Below are 11,444 nucleotides of genomic sequence, written 5' to 3' on the forward strand. Positions count from 1 at the left end.
TGGTTTATTCCCAGTGTTGAGACTCCTATTTAATTTCCCATTTTATATGTTCATCCCAATTCTTTTGCCTGACTCTTATCTTCATCTCCTTTGCATGCTCCCTTGTTTTGAGCCTTCTACAGTGCTGGCCCCTCTAACAAACAGTCTCCCCAACAGATATCTCCTTTCTCCTTCAAATCCTTCCTTAGAAGCCACCTCTTTAAACAGCCCCTTCTCATCATTAATAATCCCAACATACTCCCCCTCCTATCTGCTGCATTGTCGTATTGGTCGCAATGTTGTTGTAGCTGTGTTTGTCCCAGTATATGAGAGAGACAAAGTGGGTGAGGTAATATCTTATATTGGACCATCTTCTCTTGGTGAAAAAGACACCAAAGTTGATCCACTTCACCTGCCCTGTCACTGTCTGTATTGTCTTATTCACACAGTAAGAACTTGGTTTGCACAGCTTCTTACTGGCCTCCATGGGATTTTTGCATGCTCAACATCTTTCGTGGTAGGGAGCATGTAAATTAACTTCTCCATAGGACTAAGGTGATAATCACTGCACGCGCTCTAGAGATGCGCCAGGTCACTACTGAACCATGTAAAGGAGAATTGCTTTTAGCCGCTATCTTTTGAACGACATCAGATAATCAATTAAAGGCTAAGAACCTCATTCAGGCTTTTGCTACCTCTGATACTTTACAGTTTGAGACCCTGGAAATTGCCCCAGTTTGACTAAGTAGATTCCAAATGGATTGAGTGAAATGAATGCCTTGCACTCACCCCTCTGGTGTGAAATCTTCACTTGGTTTCTGAGTGCCTTCTATCGACTTTCTTAAACCAGCTTAAGAGTGTCCACATGAAAGGGCTGCACTGATTTAATTACATCCATTTTAGGGTGATCAGATGTCCCAATTTTATAGGGACAGTCCCAATTTTTGGATCTTTTTCTTATTTAAGCTCCTATTACCCCCCACCCCCGTCCTGATTTTTCACATTTGCTGTCTGGTCACCCCAATCCATTGGGAAACTGATTTAGTGCAAGTTGTCTGTGTAGATCAGCCCTGAGTCAGTACGGCTCATTCAGCTCTCACACAGGGCAAAGACAGAATCGTTTCATGGCAGTCAGAGGACCCCACCCTACGGCACAGACAGCAGGCTCTGGTCCCATTTGTTTTATTGTGACCCTTGAGCCAATTCTCTCTTGGGTATAAATGTGGGTGACCGATGAACCAAAAAGTTCCCCCTCTTGGTGGGTTGTGAAAGGGAAAGTGTGTAAGAAGGCACTCATCTGCCACTTAGCCCTTTATATGATCTCACTAGTATTTAAAAAAAAAACAGCCAAGATTAAAATAGCCGAATGCACAAGGCCAGCCAGCTCCTCAGCTAGGTTTTCCTCAAGAGAGGGGCTGAGCTAATGACAGAATGAAAGCCTGGGGGAAGGCCAGAGGTTAGCTTTGTCTCTTGGGAACATTAGACTCTGTTTAGTGCAGACTTACATATTGCTGTGGAATCTGCTAAGAGCTGGGTTTGGATTATCATTTTAATGTTTTTTACTCCACCAGTGTGTAAAAGAGGCAATGGGAGAGGAAAGGAGGAATCTGGTTGTCAGCTGAAGGCTCCCCTGCATGTAGTGATCCAGTAGGTCAGGCATGGAAGCAGCAAAAATGAAGCAAGTATTTCGTCAAAGCAGCAAAGCCCTTTGAGCACGCAGTTCTTCACTGGATCCCTCCCTGTACCTCTCAGGGTATGTCTACACTTTGAGCTAGGGGTGTGAATCTCACACTAGCTGAGATTGAGCCAGTTAAAGGGTAGCTGTGGCTGCACAGCCGGAGGGAGGGCACATACCCACCAGGGACCCCAGGCACATAGTCAAGGCAGCTAGCCCTTCCTGTTGCTTGTACTGTTGTGGCTACACTCTATTTTAGCATGCTAGCTCGCTGAGAGTTAGCGCCTGTGTCCTTGAGCTACGAATCACACCCCCAGCTCCAAATGTAGACACATCCTCAGAGGGTAGGTCTACCCTGCAGTCAGGGGTGACTGCAGCAAGTGTAGACGCACGCAAGCTAACTTTATTCTGGCTAGATCCAAGCTAGCTCTAGTAACAACAGCAATGAAGCAGCAGCAGCATTGATTGCTCGAGTGTGCATCCAGGGTCCTGGGCAGGCAGGGCTAGCCCATGCAGCGGCCTGTGCTGCCCTACCTTCACTGCTGTTGTTACTTGAGCCAGCTTTGAGCTAGCTAGAATAAAGTTAGCTCGGGTACATCTACGCTTGCTGCAGTAGCCCCTCCTGAGTGCAGGGTAGACATACCCAGATCGCTCGGCCCGCTGCACTGTTCAGAGCCTGCCAAGGGGTCACAGATGAAGCAGAACCAAACTTAACACTTGTACAGTGCAGTGGTTCTCAACGTTTCCATACCACAACCTCACGTTACAAAAGAATAAACCTTTGGGACCCCTGTCCCAGCTAGCCCTCAAGGAAAAGTGGGTGGCCATGACTGCCTGGGCGAGACTCCGTGTGGTAATGCTTTACAACTGCTACCAGTGAACAAGGAATGTCTCCTTGCCCTGCTCTGAGGCTGGGGTGGGGGGGAGCATTGCATCTGTCCTGGCAGTAAGCTTGCAGCCCTCTGGAGAAGGGCAGAGATCTGCTATAACTGCACTCTTTGCTGTTTGTTATTATTGCTCTCTGACTTCTTTCTAAAATGCCACTCCCTCTCATGTGCACTTGCACACACCAAGCCCAGGAGCTTCACAAAGGGCCTGTAGGACACAAATAGGAGTTTCCACGTGGTGAACCCCAACTCTCACCTGACAGCACAACAGCAAGGGGCTTGGATCACAGCTAATTCCCACAGCCCAGGGGCTGTGCGCATGCAAAGGGACAAAAACCTTACCTCACAGAGCTAGCATAACAAACCCAATCCCCCTCAGCACTGGGGCATGGAGAAGGGGGTGACAGCAAGACCAGCAAAACGAGGGCAATTTCCCCCACTGATGGGGGGAGTTCAGTTCCCTTTAAAAAACACAAAGAATGAAATGATAAAGTCTGCACTGGTCTCTGCCCAAACACCCAGCCCTCTTCCGATAAAGCTGGATTTCACCCAGACCCCTGGAGGTTTGCCTGCCTTTCCCCAGCACTGCAGATCAGCCAAGGGTCTGTGTGTAAATGAAGCTCTGTCACTGCCAGCTCTGGTGCCGGAGAGGCCACAGGGCAGCCTGGTGGAAGTGCACCGCAGGTAAAGGGCACAAAGCACTCTATGAGCGGTCATTAGTGACACCTGACAAGACGATTCCCGTAACCGGAATGTTACGCTCACTGATTACAGCCCGTTTAGGAAGGATTGAATGGGTGAAAGAGGTGTGTGTGTGGAAGCACCAGTCCTGATATTAGTTATTGATAATACAGATCCTCAGGATCTTGAATAAATATGGATCCACGTGCTGGCTAACAAAAGCCAAGGTGGGAGTGCTTAGTCTAATGGATAAAGATGAACTGATCACTGGACTGGAAATTGGTGATTGCCTCGGCCTCTTTAATCTAGCGGAGAAAGACACAACAAGAAAGAAAGGCTGGAAGTTAAAGCCAGACAAATTCAGATTAGTAATAAGGCATCATTTTTTATTTCTTTTTTTAAGAGAGGGTGATTAACCACTGGACCAAACTGCTAAGGGAAGGGGTGGGTCCTTCCATCTCAAGACTTCAGATCAAGGCTGGTTGCCTTTCTGGAAGATATACTTTAGTCAAACACAAGTTACTGGGCTGTATGTGGGGGTATCTGGTGAAATCCTAGGGCTGTGATATACAGGAGGTCAGACTAGATGGCCTAGTGGTCCCTTTTGGCCTTAAAGCCTATGACTCTGAGGCAGCAGTGCAGGATCAGAGCAATGCAAGTTCCTGGTGTGTTGGGGAGATGGCCACTGTGCTGCTATTTCCTGTCTTTGAAGATTTAAACCCTGGTTTGGGGGAGGATTTTTGCCGGCTGTAGTAGCAATGAGTGACCTGGGACCTCTGCTGTGTTGGTTGGGCCTGATCCCCACACTGTGTCGCACAAATCCTTCGTGAGCTGCATTGCCCCTTGAGCCTGCTCACCCCTCCCGGGAGCCCGTGCCCCTTCGCCTCAGGGGCGAGAATTCACCCCACTTGGGGAGGGCACCAGAGAGGAAAAGCGGGTTTGTTTGGTATTTAAAGTGTCAGCAGCAACCTCCTCCCACTGCCCACTGAGCTGCACTGACCTGTTGTGCGGAGGAGTTTCCTTTCTCCCAGAGCCCTTTGGCTTCTCCTTTTGCTCTGTCCCTTTCCTGCACCCGCTCCGCACAAGCTCCCTCCCAGGGCTTCCTGCTGCTGACCATTCACTTCCCCGGCAGCCTGCCCCTTCCAGAACCTTCTGGTTCCAACACTGTCCCCTCTCCTTTCCTGCTAAGAGGACATCCTGCCCCCCAGCTCCACACACCCGGCTCAGTGGTGCCACCTGTACGCCTACAATAGGACACAAGCCCCCCCAAGCCAGGCCATCCCCTGGGGTCCCCTGCCCAGACTCCCTTGGCCCTGCAGCTGGCCCACGGCTTTGCTGAAGATGAGCTCGCTGTCAGCGCAGTCTCCATTCTGCACCCAGCAAGCACCTCTGGGGCCAGGTGCAGGCAGCGCCTTCCCTGGAATGTGCCCAGCTGCTGTTTGCACAGAGGATAATAGAGCCTTATTTCCATGAAGTCAGCAGCACAGCATGTGCCACAAAGCAAATGCAGCAAACCCCCACCTCCCACACAGCCTCTGACAGCGCCAGGGCCTCACCCTGTGCTTGGCACAATGTACTGAGCGGGGGTTGAAGGCACAGCGACCTAAGGGGGCCCTGGGTTTCCTTTCTCCTCTTGGTCTAATCAGTGCTGTTTCCTGTGTCTGAGGGCCATCTCTGCAGGTGAGGGTGGCATTTGCATGACCCAGCTTCTGCTGCACACAATTAGCGTCCTGCTGTTTCTTGGATTATCCTAGACAAACCAGCCCAGTCTGTAGTTTACAACACATCCCCCTGGCTTTATTTGGGGCGGGGGGAATTCCTGGACCCCAGGCTGTGGGGCCTGAGCTATCTCCTGATAAAAATCCAAACCAGCTTCCCCCTCCTCCTGCTGCTCAAGGCTCTCCACAACTGCACCGATCATCTCTCCCTTGCTGCCTCCACCCAATGACCAACTGGATCCTTCTTCCACTTGACTCCATGCTTGCCCCTGGAACGCCCGCCTGACCCCAGTGCAACAAACATCTTCCCTCTGCTTTCAAATCCCTCCCTAGCGTTATTGGGCAGGGTTCAGAAGTCCTGTGATTATGGTTCAGTGGTTGCCACTCCATAGTTAAGGTGAGAGCTAGCAAAAATACAAACGTGCGAGCTCTACCTACACTGACATAATCCTGCAGTGCCTCAACAACACAGTTCATGACAGCACACAGATAAACCATTCCACATCGAGTCATAAAAATGTTATTCTACTCCACAACCATGTCCTCTGATAGCACTTAATGGATCCCGGGAATAGATTCCATTTGAAATCTGTGTCACATACTTCATAGACAATAGCTATCACCAACAGCCTATTTCCATAACAGAACCACATCAGGGGACCAAGTTGTGGATGGTGTAAAGCAGTGGGGCAACAGTGTGTGTCTGGGGATGATATGGCAGTGGGGAACTAGATAGAACCCTGACCTCTTCACTTCCAGATTTTCTGACCTTGGGGTATTTTTACAAGGTAGATTTTGGGAAAGAAACTCTAATTTTTGGGGGCCAAAGGGGGTAGCTAACTGGACTTCACTGAAATTCACTTTTAGCCTTTTTAATTAAGTGTCCTGCTTGTGAGTTCATTCTAAGGCTGTTGCCAAGCTGCAGGGACTCCATTGCTTGGCCACTTGGAGTTAGCTGCATCTGAATGGTTGCCTTTTGTGTGTCTTAGACTGGAAGCACTTTGGGGCAGGGGCTGGGCCTTACATTGCATTCCGAATCCTCACCAAGCAAACACATTGCTGGCTCTCAGCAAATAGCAGCAGCCGCCAGGGTCAGAGGGGAGCGCTGAGCAGTCAGACCTGAAACACTACAGTCAAGATGAGGCCTCACTGTCCCCTGGGCTCTCACCCTGCAGGACGAGCTAGGTCTGCAACCCTCGAACAGGAGGAAACTATCAACGGTTCATCGAAGTTCAACCAGGAGCTTGGGGGCGGGCGGTGCTACCCTTCTCCTGCCGGGCAGCAATACACACGCTTGCCCTCATTTTGGTTTGCACACAACAAATCGCATTACGTGGCACTACATCATCATGCTACAATGGCAGGGAAGGTCACACAGGAAGGAGTCTTTCCCAGCAGAAGCAGACGTGGATCCAGTAGGCCCAGCAGTCCACACAGGAGTAATTCCCAGCAATTTCATCCAGAAAGCTCACAGCAGTTTCCAAAGGAGGGGAAACAGCACCATGCCCACGTTACAGATAGGGAAAGTGAGACACAGAAGGAGGAAAGGACTTGCCCACAGTCACACAGCAAGTCAGTGGCAGAGCTGGGACTAGACCTGAGGTCGTCCATCTCCCAGGCTGGGGTACTGTTCACTGGACTGCACTCTAACCCGCATGCAGCCACATGTTTGGCCACCTACCTAGGCAGGTGCCCACCTATGTTTGCTGGAAGACAGTTTCACTGCTAGTTTGTTAGTAACTGTTTCACCTCCCCACAACATCTGGAAGAGGGGCTGCTAGATCCAGGATCTTGAGAAGAAACCTGCAGAAGAAGGTGGGTTTCAATTTGTCCTGGGACTGGATGCAATGGCACTTCTCAGCCTCTGAGCTGTAAGGTAAAGTTGTTCTATCAATGCGCAAGTTCTCATGCTTAGTTCCATGGCAACCGTACCTGTGCTACAAGCCTTTCTGTCTTCAAACAATACAAATAGGTGGGCCGCCTTTCCATGCTCACACACTAGATGATCTGTGCATGCTCTCTGTTTCCAAAGGCATGCATGCCCATAGCCAGCTATCCACGCACTGCCTGCAGATGACCATATAGGTGCTGCATAGATGCAAGTGGCTGGACATATGCAGCCCACTCTGCATAAACTCTTCAGAGGACAACATATGTATATGTGGGCAGCTGCACAGAACTGATGGCTGACACACATGATACATAGATGCATTGGTTTTTTCCAGGGCCAAATCCTTCATGCGTGATCTTTACTTCCCATAATGTAATATGTGGCATTACAGTGCCATGCAGAGGTGTGCATTGTATAGAAACAAACAAGGAATGACTTGGTTTATATGTAGGGCCTTTAAGTGCTATGTGGTTCCAGGCTGGGAGCACTGCTTTGAACTCACTTCCATAGGACCATCATGCTCCTTAGGATGGTCAGTGTTTAACCCCTGCGGATTTAACTGTTAAAATCTCATTCATGCAGCTTCCCCTCCCCAGATCCACTGACGACAAGCACCAAAATGAAAGTCTCCTGCTAGCATCAGGGAAAGGTGCTCACCACACAGGGAGAATAAATCATCTCAACAGCCTCCAGTGGAGGACGTGGGGGTCCACCAGCAGCATAGTGTAAACAAGGCCAGCAGGCTGTCAGGAAGGGGTGAGGGAAAGGGAGCATCTGAGGAGCCCTAATTGAAAACACCACTGAGAGACTGCCCAGCCAGCCTTGCTTCCAATCCTGACTCTCAGTGATAGAGCAAGAAGTAAACAGAAACCTAAGTCAGAGTGCTGGCCGTCTCTGGGTGACTGGCTGGAATTTCTCCTCTTTGAAGAGAGAGGGCTGTTTTGTTTTGTTTCATTTCCTCCTTCTCCTCTTTCAGGAGTTCTCTTGCATAATCTGTTGTGCTCAGAATCTATAGACTCCCAAGCCTTGGGCCCCTCCCTCCAGACTGCAAAGAAGGAACATTCAGCTGCTGTCAACAGCTGGAATTCTTAGAAACGAAGACGACAAAAGGTTGTGTGGGTCCAGGGAGCACAGCAGGGGAAAGGAGCCAATTCTCCAAGAGTGGCGTGTGGGAGAGTGCTGTCAAAGGGATCTTCTATGCAGACTCACACGCTGCACGTCCCAAGACAAACTACCACAGCCTTTTGCCTGGCTTGCCCCAGCTAGTTCTGTTCAGCAAAAACAAGCTCTTTGCCTTCACCCAGCTGCTCTCTGTTGCCGATTACACATTCCATTTGCATCTTGACATTTATTCCTTCCCAAGCCCTGAGGATCCTCTATGTCACCCCCACCAGCATGTTTAAAGTGGAGGTGTAATTACAGAACTGGAGTGACCTATCATGTAGTTTGTTGCTTGAGACTTTGATCACAGAGTTTAAGGAAAGGGAGATATGCCCCATCTATAGAGGTAATGCGGCATGCCATGGGATCAGCTCTCTGCTGGATTTCCTTAGCCTATGTCCAGTGGCTGGCCTGGATTAGGTCTCTCTGCTTTCTGTAGCTATAGGCATAAAACCCCAGAGAGAATCGAATGCCTTTGCCCAGGGGGAGGCAGAAAAGAAGACAGGCGCAGAGCTGGGATTTGCCCCTTTCCTCCTCCAGCTACCCCAACACACTTAACAAAATGCAGAGAAGTGCAGAAAGATGTAGAAGCAAATTCAGAGCAGCTTTCCTGTGCTCCGCTTCCGCCCTCTCACACCGCGGTGATGTCAATGACATCTTGCCAGCACTGAGCCGTGCGGGGCCACGGGCTAGAGAGAAATGAGCCCCTGGAGCTCTGATTCTGTTAGTGATTATACCTTAATAACGACCATCCGCTGCCATTCTCTGGCTCCTTCCGCTGGGGGAGCGCAGGGCACTTTGCAAATGTATCCTCCCAGAAACTGAGGCACCAAGGGGTGTCATTAATTGCCCATCGGCAAGGGGCAAATATGTGGCAGTTTTTGGGACTAGAACCCAGAAGTCCTAACTCCCAGTCCTGTGCTTCCGCTGCAAAGCCATTCATTCTTTGTACGTGTGCCGGGCCCATGAAATAATAAAAGGTGGTTCAACCCAGAGCACTTTTCAAAAGTGAGGGGAGGCTTGTGAACGGGCTGCAGGGCCTTTCATCTCTGTGGCACTGCACCCAGTAAGACCCTGGGTCAAAGGGGGCTGGCTGCCTTAGGGGCCAGGGGAATGGGATACAGAGCCTTCCACTCCAGCCAGGACACTGGTTCTAGTCTAGAGCAGGTCTGGAGTGGCAGGAAGTTATCACCATCTGAATCCGTCTGTGACAGGAATGGGGGCGCTCACTCCAGTCCCAGGGGACATCACAAAAATGGCCCCTGTGTGGCCCCTTGTTGGAGCTCCCTTGGCTGTCGCCCAGGCTGAATCTGTGCAGAGGATAGACAAATGGAGGATTCAGCCCCCAGTGCTGCCAAGCTGGCATCCCACTCACAGCAGAAATGTACTTCTGAGCCCCCATGAGAGCTCCATGCAGCAGGGCGGGTCCAGCTGGCTCCTGGGGCGCTTTACCGAATTGCAGCAGACACCTGAAATCCAAATCCACAGTGCGGGTAGAGAGCTCAAAGATGGCGAGTTACCTAGGAGGGAGTGAAAATAAAACTGAATGGAAATTACACCCTGCGCATCCATGGCTCCAACTGGGTCCTGGCTTCTTCTGCCGCCTCCCAGAGCAACACTGTGTCCTGGGCTGAAGGACCATCACCCCAGTTCACCCTCCCTGGCCACAGGTCCCTCAGGGGGGTGGGGTGGGGGGCTGGCTGCATGGCTTAGCAGGTAGGATGGCTCTGTCAAACGTGGGGCTCCTGGACCAAAATGCGAACAAGCAGACAACAGCTCACAGCCTATTCTGAGGCAGCCATAATGACACACAATGGAGTACCAGGGGTAATTTTAAGGTACCGTGGTCACCACTCACAAGATCTTACCTCCCACATCACAACAGCTTCGCCTCAGGAAAATAAACTATACAGCGGCATGAGGGAGATAATTGGAGGTTGCAGCAGCAGAGCTGTATAAACACTGGGCTGCCGAGATTATATTTTTACCCTTTAAAGTAGATGGATTTTATTTTTAAAATGTCAGAGACTAAAGGAGTTTAAAACAGTTCTGGTGCCTTCTATTCCCCTCCCCACTCAGCCTTTAACTGCTCCCCCGACTGCAACACTCCCTACCATTTCCCCACAACTTCCCCGTGGTACCTTCTGAGCCCACAGCCTCTCCTTCTGCCCCACAGTCCCATCCACTTCCCTTGTGGCCCTTACAGCCAGCCTCTGTCACCCCTGCAGCTGCAGCATCCTATGCAGGCCTCCCATAGCAAGTCACCAGCTCTTTGGCCTACAGCCTCCCTGAACCATCTCCATATCTTCCCTTTCGGGCCTTTGGAGGGTGGCACCACTTCTGAAGTATTCTTCACATTATTGGCCTTGGCTTCAAAGACAGGCTCAATGCTGGGTGTTCTCCCCCTTGCCACAGGCTTTTCCCCAGCCCCCATTCTGTGCCAATCGCCAGCTGGCATACGTATCACACCACGTGCCTTTCAGCTTCTCCAATATTCTCCAGCAATTTTAATTTGGGAGTAAACAACTCTTCAGTCAACATTTCAGCAACAACTGCCTTCCTTGGGATTGAAGCGAGCAAACCTCTGCCCTCCCCCAGGCACCTCTTGTGTTCCATTCACAAAAACAGATGAGATCCATGCTCCTGCCACCTTCTAACTTGTCCATCATCACGTTATATAGCCAAAGTGTGGCAATAATCTAGTAAAATGAGTGATCTAAGCCCCATTCCGAGGGATAACGGGTTCAGTTCTGGGTCCCTCAGTACCAGAAAGAGATGGAGAAGACTAAGAGAATTCAGGGAAGAACAATGCATGCAATGAAGGGCCGGATTTCCCAGGAAAGTTTAAAAGACCTAAATACGCCTAACTTGTCCAAATAATCATAGAATCATAGGACTGGAAGGGACCTCAAGTCCAGTCCCCTGCACTCATGGCAGGACAAGTATTATCTAGACCAGTGGTCCCCAACCTTTCTGTGGGAATAACATATTCCTATTCCCAGAAGATGGTGGCGGGCGCCAGACACCCTGCAGCCGAAATGCCGCCGAGAAGCGGCAAGAAGCACCGCCGCTGAAATGCCACCGAGAAATAGCATCGCTTCTCAGTGGCATTTCGGCGGGTGGTTCTCCGGTGGCTGCGCTCGGTGGTGGCATTTCAGCGGTGCAGTGTTCTGTGGGTGCACACAACTTCCCCGGCGGGCACCACTGCACCCATGGGCACCGCATTGGGGACCCCTGATCTAGACCATTCCAGACAGGTGTTTGTCTAACCTGCTCTTAAACAGCTCCAGTGACAGTGATTCCACAACCTCTCTAGGCAATTTATTTCAGTGCCTAAGCACCCTGACAGGAAGTTTTTCTTAAATGTTCAACCTAAACTGGCCTTGCCGTAATTTAAGCCCATTGCTTCTTGTCCTATCCTCAGAGATTAAAGAGAACAACTTTTCTCCCTC

The sequence above is a fragment of the Eretmochelys imbricata genome, chromosome 7 (genome assembly GCF_965152235.1).
Source record: "Eretmochelys imbricata isolate rEreImb1 chromosome 7, rEreImb1.hap1, whole genome shotgun sequence".
In the NCBI taxonomy this organism is placed as follows: domain Eukaryota; kingdom Metazoa; phylum Chordata; order Testudines; family Cheloniidae; genus Eretmochelys; species Eretmochelys imbricata.